The sequence below is a fragment of the Mastomys coucha genome, unplaced genomic scaffold, assembly GCF_008632895.1.
Source record: "Mastomys coucha isolate ucsf_1 unplaced genomic scaffold, UCSF_Mcou_1 pScaffold21, whole genome shotgun sequence".
NCBI classification, from domain to species: domain Eukaryota; kingdom Metazoa; phylum Chordata; class Mammalia; order Rodentia; family Muridae; genus Mastomys; species Mastomys coucha.
The window spans coordinates 154,785,196-154,794,616 of NW_022196904.1; the positions used below are offsets into that span (position 1 = coordinate 154,785,196).

At 41.4% G+C, this 9,421-nt stretch overlaps 1 pseudogene; it reads right to left on the minus strand.

Moving 5' to 3' along the window:
* Window positions 1-1,680: 1,680 nt before the first annotated feature.
* LOC116101120 lies at window positions 1,681-2,315 on the minus strand (annotated as a pseudogene).
* Window positions 2,316-9,421: the final 7,106 nt, after the last annotated feature.

Here is a 9,421-nt window from a genome sequence, read left to right on the forward strand (position 1 = left end):
ACTTCCGTGGCCTTTCCAAGGGGTCTTCCTCCAGGTCTGGCATTGAGGACACAGGTCCCATTGAGTGTGCACTGTATTATTTGAGTTTCTGGCACAACTCCAAAGCCCTTCCTCAGCATTCCAAGCTACCTGCTGTTTCATTTCACTTACAAAGCAGCAACATGCAACATTCTCATATGTTTTGAAGGGGGAAAACACTCCAGTCAAAGCAGGAACATTTGAAAGCTGTCTGTGTAGCCCTGGAGTTTTGATTAGTTCCTTAGGAGCTTGGCAACCCTTTCATTGCAACATCAAAAGCTAGATCCCCAAATCTAGAGTCTCAAACGTAAATATAGTCATTCAAAGAGTTTGAAATAGTACATGCTTTCAAACAATATAAAATTAACGTGTGTGGAACACTAACTTATTAATGCACAAACCAGGGAGACATTCAGATAATATGAAAAAAAAAAAGAGAGAGATATTGGTAAACAGGAATACTGACACCAATCTGCTAGTATGTACAAAAACAGTTAATATCTTATCTAATTAGTAGTGGTAATGTTTGGGATAACTGGTTTGCTGGGGGTAGGGTCCTCCACAGCCATGAGTTTCAGTTATCCTCATCTAATTTCTAGAGTGAGTGAAATATAAATGCAGGTGAACTGAAGCCAGTGGTTGTTCCAAAGCTATTCCCAGGTGGGAAACAGACTTGCATCCTTGTATCTACGGATGGTAGCTTCACCTGGGACTGCTTAGAAACTGCGTACCAGAGGATTGCATTCCTAGGTGCAGAACAAACTGCTGGCTGAGGACTCTTTGGATCCATCCAGGTAGAAGTTCCTGGTGGGCACAGAGCAGCTTCTTTTGTGTTGACAGCCCCAAGTTGCAGAGGCTCATAAACTGAACTTAGAAGCCCACCGCATTATACATCCTAATCTTCAGGAATAGCTCTAGCTTCTAAAGCCAGATTATTGCCCTGGGTGCCCTAAGTTTAAGGTGACAACACCCAGCATACAGCTCTTGAGTTTCTGTACTTTAAGCCTTGACAGTTCTTTTCAACTGTTTTGTTGTCTCTCTCTCTCCTTTCCTCCCTCTCCCCTCTCTCTGTATGTCTGTTTCTCTGTCTTTCTATCTTCTCTCTCTGCTCTGTCTCTGTCTGTCTCTGTTTCACTCTGTGTATTTGTGTGTGTGTGTGTGTGTGTGTGTGTGTGTGTGTGTGTGTGTGTGTGTATGCCATGTATGTGCAGATGCTCACAGATGCTTGAAGAGGGCATTGGATTCCCTTGGAGCTGAAGTTACAGAAGTCTCTCACTGCTAATTGTAGGTGCCTGAAGCCAAACACGAGTCCTCTGGAAGAACAATAAATTCTGCTAACCACTGAGCCATCTCTACAACCCTTTTCAAATTGTTTTAAGGACTAGGTCATGTAGACTTGGCCCCTGCCTTCTGCCTTCTGACAACGTTGGGATGATTTTAATTGGGAACTCTGGTGTGGTGGGGATAACCTATCCCCAGATCATTTTATCAATGACTGTAAACTTGACCATGTGGCACCTCCCCCTTTAAGCCTGAAAGTCTCCTCATGACATGAAGCATTTCCATGAGTTCCCGGCTATAAGTGACTTATAATCATTTCTGAAATGGCATTTCTTTTTTTTTTTTTGACTGTCCTAAATTGTTTATTGGATATGAATTTTACAAATATCATGTACATTAGCGGTAACGGTGGAGTTGGAGAGTATTGCGCCTTCTCCAGGCTGCACGGCGAGAACCACCACTAGTGTGGTGGAACTTGTGGCCCTTTCCAAGGCCACGGCTCTTTTAGCCAGTAGATGTCAGCCCATGCATCTCTCTGTGCTTGTGGACTGGTTTGGTGATCCACTGGGTGTCAGGATTTCTTCTGATAGCTTTATGGAATGGGTCAATGAGGATAACCTCAAAAAATTTATATGTGGAATCTTCACCAACCCAGTAGGAATTCAGGACTCTCAAAGCCCCGCAATGGCGCCCAGCTCTCTCCTCAGCAACAGACTGAAGGCTTCGGGCAAATTTCAGCTGGTTTCACCAACACCATGGTGGACAGGCTTTCCGTAAGTTGCACCTTTAGGAACCGGGCGTTTGCGACCACCACGGCGGACACGAATCCTATAAATGACATAGCCTTGCTTAGCCTTGTACCCAAGTCTTCTCGCTTTATCAGGCCGGGTCAGGCGTGGAGCCCTGTGCAGTGCAGAGAGCTGGCAGTATTGCCAGCAGCGGACCCTCAGAAGAAAACGCATCACGTCGGACTGCTTCTTCCTCCATAGCTCCTGGACTTATTTGTATGCACCCATCTTGGCTCACTTGATGGCTGCCACCAGAGGAAAGGAAGGCATGACATTTCTTTTATGAGAACAGTTATTACTTCTTAGAGCTTTCCCTAAGTACTCTCAAAGTTAGTACTGGAAAATGTTGACCACGTAGCCACAGAACCCTTACTGGACACACAGAATGCCTGCTGTGAGTTCTCCGAACACTTCTCATAGCTCCCAAGAGCTGATGAAAGACATTTCCGGCTCCCGTGGGTTTCTCTGCTGTCAATGAGCCATGTTACAAAGCCAGCTTTGTAAGCGAGCAGTGGCTTTGGGGCTAGGGCTGCAGGCAGACTCCCAGACCCAGAACTAAATGATCTCTGAGCCTAACCCTGGCCAGAAAAAAAAATGGAATGTACGGAGGGAGGAAAAGACAACTCCTTGAATTGCCAAGAACACAAAGCTTAGATTGTTTCAGGGACAGGGAGAAACTCTAGGTTCTCAGGTCCAGGGATAACAGTGTGCAGTATGCTCATCATCACCATTGGTCTGCTTCAAAGATGGAGACCAGTTCTCCTCTATCAAGTACCCTGCAGGGAGCAGTCATACCCAGATGTCACATACATCTGTTCAGATAAGTGTTAAATCAGGGGAGGTGAACTTATAAAGCCTCTAAAATGGTACCAATGGAAAGAAGAGTAAGTCAATGGGCAATTTTTATGCCTTCCAGAAACACAAAATAATAATATTTTATTCTTGTATAAGTTAGACTCACACCTGACATTTCTGTTCTCCAACATATACTAATATATCTATTATTCAATGATGCTATTATTAAAATCCTATTCACCCTGTCTTCCTTCACTCCTGGAATCTCCTCTCATTCTGAAGGGTGGTTTTCACTGCTATTTCCCCTAAATCAACTCTCAGACACTCCCATACCCGCAAGTTCTCTCATTCCAAGAACTGTCACACACCCTGTGCTGGGGACCAAATCCAGGCTCTTGTGCTGAGCTGAGTCCACCCTCAAGCCCTAGACTCAGCTCTACAAAGCATTCTTTAATATATCTTAGTGGTCAGGGTGGAAAGGTGGCTCAGGTGGTAAAGCCACCTGCCACCATGCCTGACAGCCTGAGTTCCATCCCCAGGAACCACACGCTGTAAAGAAAACCGAAACCTACAAGTTGTCCTCCGACCACCAAACTGTTCCAGGGCATGCACATGCATACACATGCATAAAATACTGTAAATAGGTGAATGGATAAATAGTGTAATTTTGAAACTTAAAAAAAAATCTTTAAAACATGAATGGCAGGTTCTGTTTTCACAGATCCTAAAGGTTAGTGAGACAAACTCCTTGTTCTTTGCATTTATGAAGCATCGTAGCTTTCTTGACTACTTTGACATGGCATACTTATTAATAAGCATTTGAAACTATAAATACATCTTAGGGAGACAGTGGGCACTGGGGGAGAATCACTGAAGCAGTAGTTGGTGTTGGCTATTCCAGCATCCTTAGGGACCTAGTGTTAATCTCTCAGAATTTCTGACTGCACTGAGTCCTAATTGATTACAAATGTTGCGTTTGATCTTTGTTTATTCTCTTAAAATCCTTTCTGAGATCTAAAGCAGAACTTTAACAGTTTGAAAAATAGCATTTTACATTTTTAAAGCATCATGATCCTTTAAAAAATTGTTGTTTCTGAGATTTGGGAATTGATTTTCCAATTTGCACATTTGTTGAGAGGAAATAGGAGGAAACTGGGGCAAAATTGTGATGGAATTTTTTTCTGTTGATTACAGTCATTAAATAAAACTCAGAACATGATTTGGAAACCCTTGGTTGGAATTTTTGCTCACTACCCTGCCACAGCCAAACTGCTATCTGTTGAAAGCTAGTAACTGCCAGCCATTTTGCATGCATTAGTATTCTACTCTGTAGCCCAGGCTGGCCTGGAACTCACTTTGTAGCTCAGGCTGCCTCCTCACACTCATAGAATTCTCCTGCTTCAGCCTCCCAAAGGCTGATTATAGCATAAGACACTACACCCAGTTTGTACTATTACTAATTTTCAATTAATGCATGAGGCATATTATGTTTATTCCATCCACAGGTAAATAATATAAAGTAAAATAATAAATAAAATTAATGCAAGACACCCCAAATAAAAAATGTTGTTGAAATTAACTTTTTCAAAAAAGTACAATTCTTTATACTACTAAAGGCAACCTTAGTAATAAGACCAAAAAAAATTAAAATTGAAAATTGTGCCTGGCATTTTTGTTATGCCACAGACATTCTGTTATATAATCTGAATTCATTATCACATGTAACCTTTCCCAGTCAACAACCATGATGGTCTGATGTTCCAGTCAAAACAGTCTTTTGAATTCAAATGTTTTGCTGTAGGTTGGTCAAATATGTGTCTTTAACCCATGTCTCTGGCCCTGAGACCACCTTATAGCCTCTGCTCTGGTAACAAAAAGAATAATGTGGGGGAGGGGGCAGTTGGATCTTTTCTACTTGTTTTCTGTTTTCTAACGAGAAGTCATTCATTCCATATGGAGTTGGACATATGTTCCTTTAGTTAATACTTCAAGGCTTCAGGCAGCTTTGACCATTAGAGCTGGCATCAAATACCATCCAAACAGCTCTAAAAGTAATGGAAATACGTGAAAAAGCCAAGTGGAGCTGGAAGGGCTACATGGGGAAGAACCTATGGAGATACGATGTCTAAAGCCCCTCCAGAGCTCACCACCAAGTACAATGGATGTCTGAATCCAGACAATCCTCCAAATGAGGGCACCCACAGCTGACACTGTGGAGCGGAGGGATATTTCCCAGTCACTTCACAGAATGTAAGAGATAGTAAGAGGGCTCCTTTCACTGTTGAGTGTGGGGATTGGTTCCTAGGTAGTAGAAGAAACAGTTCTATAGTCAGAAGTAATCAGGGAGCAGGCTTAGGCTGATAAGGAAAAAGCATTTCCTAGCCAACAGGATTATTTACTGCTAGGTGTAGCAGAATCCACAAAGAAGCGAGCACACTGTAAAGGGGAGATTAGGCCCCCAGCATCTTTGCTTCCTGGCCACTGTGAGATGAGAAAAATCCTCCAACACATACTCCTGCTATGATGCACAGTGTCCACATAGTTTCCAAAACAGCAGGCTAACTGACATAGATGGAAACATTCAAAATTCACCCCAAATAAACCTTTCTTATCTTAAGCTGATCTTATCTCCAGTCATTATTAGAGTTATAGGAAACAGACTAAAATCACTTGCAGTAGATGTAATACACCAGCCATGTTAAAACATTAAAACACTGTTTATCATGTCTCAAAAAACAAGTCATATATAGGAGCTATTAGTAAAAACAACCCATTATTCTGGAAACCAGTAATCAGAGAAAATTAATCAAGCATGTATTGTAGCTTTCCCATATAAATCCTATCATTCAAAGTAAAATCAAACAATCTATGAAAAAGCTCAGAACTCTCTGTCTGGGTCCATGCCTCACGGGAAGTGGCCCTTCTGCCATAGCCACAGCTTTTGCTTGCCTTTTGGCATCCTATGCTCTCTCCAGCATCTTCAGACTGAAGGAGACTGTATGTTTTCTGGGGCTACTGCCAGAGCATTCCAAGGGACTCAAACACAACACCTATAGTGTCTTAAGGTACTAGAGCCTGAGACGAACATTTCAGGTTACTTCTTGGGGCTTTCAGGGAAAATTTGCTTCATGCATGGGGATCAAGATGAGTTCCTTATCTTGTAGGACTACCATTCTGCTCCCGCCTGTGAGTTGATATGTATTTCTTTCTTCTCTCTCTCTCTCTCTCTCTCTCTCTCTCTCTCTCTCTCTCTCTCTCTCTCTCTCTCTCTCTCTCTCTGTGTGTGTGTGTCTCAGGTGTTCCCCTTTTTATAAAGACACAAGTCAGCCTGGATTTGGGTTTAACTTCATGATTTCATTTTAGTTTGGTCAACTCTGTAAACAGGTTGCCTCCAAACAAAGTCATATTTCAAGATTTTTTGTGCATGTGTGTGTGTGTGTGTGCGTGTGTGTATGACATAATTAAACCCATTACGGATGCTATCAGCATTTATTGTTATTAGTCCCTTGGTATTCCAGTGGTCACTCTAGCTTATCCTGACTTTCTCACACCTTCATTAAAGTACCTGGTAATATGCCAGATTTGCTCTGGGACTCTGACGGCTCGCTCACCCATTTTTAGTTATTAAATACACTGTGCTGATGGAAGCTAGTGAGTGGGGCTGGCTTAGGGGGTAGAGAGGGGAAGGGAACTAAAGGTATAATTCCCATTTCTGTCTTGTGTCATAGTAGATATCTTTCACTGAGGTCAGATACACAGAGGACTGCCGGACTGAGGAGTGCATGGGAGATAGGAATTTCCATTTAAACAAAGCATGGGTTAAGTCAAGAGCCCAGAAGACAGGAGGCTGGGCAGGGTGGTGTTTCTATGATTTGGAAAAAAGTACCAGTAGGGAATCAAATCCTGGCTCTGCCCCACACTAGCTAGGTGCCTTAGGACAGAGACATTGCCTTTTCCCTCCTGTATCCATTTTCATCTGTAAAGCAGATGCAGTAAAACCTGCTTCATCGTTTACTGTGAGGGCTGGTGATCTGAAGCACATACACTTACCAAGGTATCTGGTGTGTCCTAAGAAACCACAAGGTTATTATTACGCAGGATTATGATGACATACCTCACAGGTGGGGAAAGCATCATGAATACCAAAGGTTTTGAAGCCGTTCTCCTCAAAGTGGGACAATTCCTATTTTCCACTGTAAATTTAAAAGAATTTTCAATACTGTGCAAGATGGAAGTAAAGTTACTGGCAGGCTTATGCTTCTGAAAACAGTTTTTTATTTGTGTTTGTGTACTTTTAATTTGCTTTTGAACTTAGTAAGCCTATTTAAAAACAGTTTCTAGCCTTGATGCTGGGTATCAGTGGGATAAAAATGGAGATGTGTATACATTTCAAAGAGGTGTTGATATTTGAAGATGTCAGGGGGCTTTGGAAAATAATGTAGTCTGACCTCTAACTTTCAGATAATGAAATGAAGGCCACGCGGCTAAGTGATTCATTGGAAGCCACACAGCTGGAGGCACAGCTAGAGCTAAAATCCAGTTCCGTGACGTGTAAGCTGGCCCTTTCATCTCCAACATGGCAGCCTCCAGCAAAACAGCCCAGAAAATGTTTATTGGGCAGAATTTTTAATTTGTGCAATGGACTTGACCCCTTTCCAAAGACTAGTAAGTTAGAATAGAAATGAGGAACCAAAGCAAGAGTTCAAAGGTCACACTCATGTGTGGGATGAGTGTGTGGGTGCTTGTGTGTATGTGTGTGAGTGCATTCACATGCCCGAGTGCATGGGCATGCCATTGCATATGTGTGGAGGTCAAAAGACACGTTGCCAGAATCTGTCCTTTCCTTTCATTGTGCAGGTTTCAAGTTATTCCATATCGAACCAGGTTTTTGGCTTGGCAGCAGGCACCTTTACCTGTTGAGCTCTTACTGAACCAATGTCTGGCTTTATTGTTATAGAGCCACTAAAATCAATCCTCTATGGTTATGGATGATAATGATTAATTAGCATTTTAAACCTTGGAAGCCTGTGTTCTTAGAAAGAGCCCAACTGCTTTAACACATTAGGCTAGATTTTTCTTCTACCCTTGAACATCTTTTGCATTTTCTTTTGAAGACTTTGTGATTCTTTTCCCTTACCACAACCAATTAACTTAGTGCTTTGTCCCATTTTATACACCTTAAAGAGACTCTTTCAAGGAAGCCTGACTTAATGAGCCAATGAAGTGCTGAAGAGGTGATATGGCTTTTTATAATTAAGTAGGAGTTTGAAGATTTTTTTAAAAAGCCAATTATCACAACTGGGCCAAACCTTTTGTGACCCTTACATAAAACTGTGTGGAATTAACTGTGTTGGTTTTTTACTTTGAAAGGAGGAAAAATGGAGCAGCTGTATGTTTCTCCATTTCATCTTTTCTGATATAAAATGGAGGAGATTTAGGTAAAGTGAAGCTGCAGGGAAAAGTGGGGAACATTTGTAAATAATGTTTTTTAATGTGGCTTATAATTTATTATATTAAAAAGTCTGCTGGGTAGGTAGAACATTCAAGAAAAAAAGTCATCTAACTGAAGTGGATTTTACTAGCTAAATGGCTTGGTATCCATAGCAACAAGAGATATTTCCACACTTTTTCTTTCTATCCACAATAAGGGAACTAAATAGCCAAAGAGTTTACTATTACCTGATATCCTGATATCATGCCTAATAAATTACCATCTTCATGAGATGTCTTGAGAAAGCCTGAGGTTGGTTTGCTTTTAAAATAGGACAACAAAAGGAAGAAATAAAAGTATCTATCTAAGGCATTTTTTAAAAAAGTGAAGAACCAGCTTACAGAGCTGGGTAGTGTTATGTGAGAGAGTAGTTGCAACATTTCTGAGGAAGAAATTAATTGTTCCCTATAACTCATGTTGTTAGCTAATGTCCAAGGTAGAGAAACATTCTCCTGAGTGTTTGTCAAGCCTATGAGCCATCTGGTCAACCTCCATAACGATACAGCTGTTCTGAAAGAATCTGGATAATGTGAGCCAATTTCTTATAATCCAAAGATATTCTAAACTGTACATTCAATCACTTACAATGGTATGCTCTTTGCATATATAATTGATTGTTACTAGATAACAACTTTTTATTTATCCAACAAGTATGCTGCATATATTTATGTGCCAGCCCCTGGAAAGGTTCTGAGGATGTTATATGTGAATGAGACAGTCTTAGCTGCCAGATGTATGAATCTTGCATAGGACCTAGCTATCAAATTTCCTATTGACAGCAGAGAAAGATCACCAACATCACTTGTGATGGGCACATCATCCTTTAATAAGCTTAGGATCCTGCACAGTTTCCTGAAAACAACTGACACATAATAAATCTTGATGGAATATAAAGCACCAGGGAGCATCAGGATGCCGTTAACAAACAGCATGAGAATTAGCTATAGAGGGAACTCCTCATAGCACAAGGCCTCAAACTCCCAACAACACCAGAATTAGCTATAGAGGGAACTCCTCATAGCACAAGGCCTCAAGCTACCAACAACAC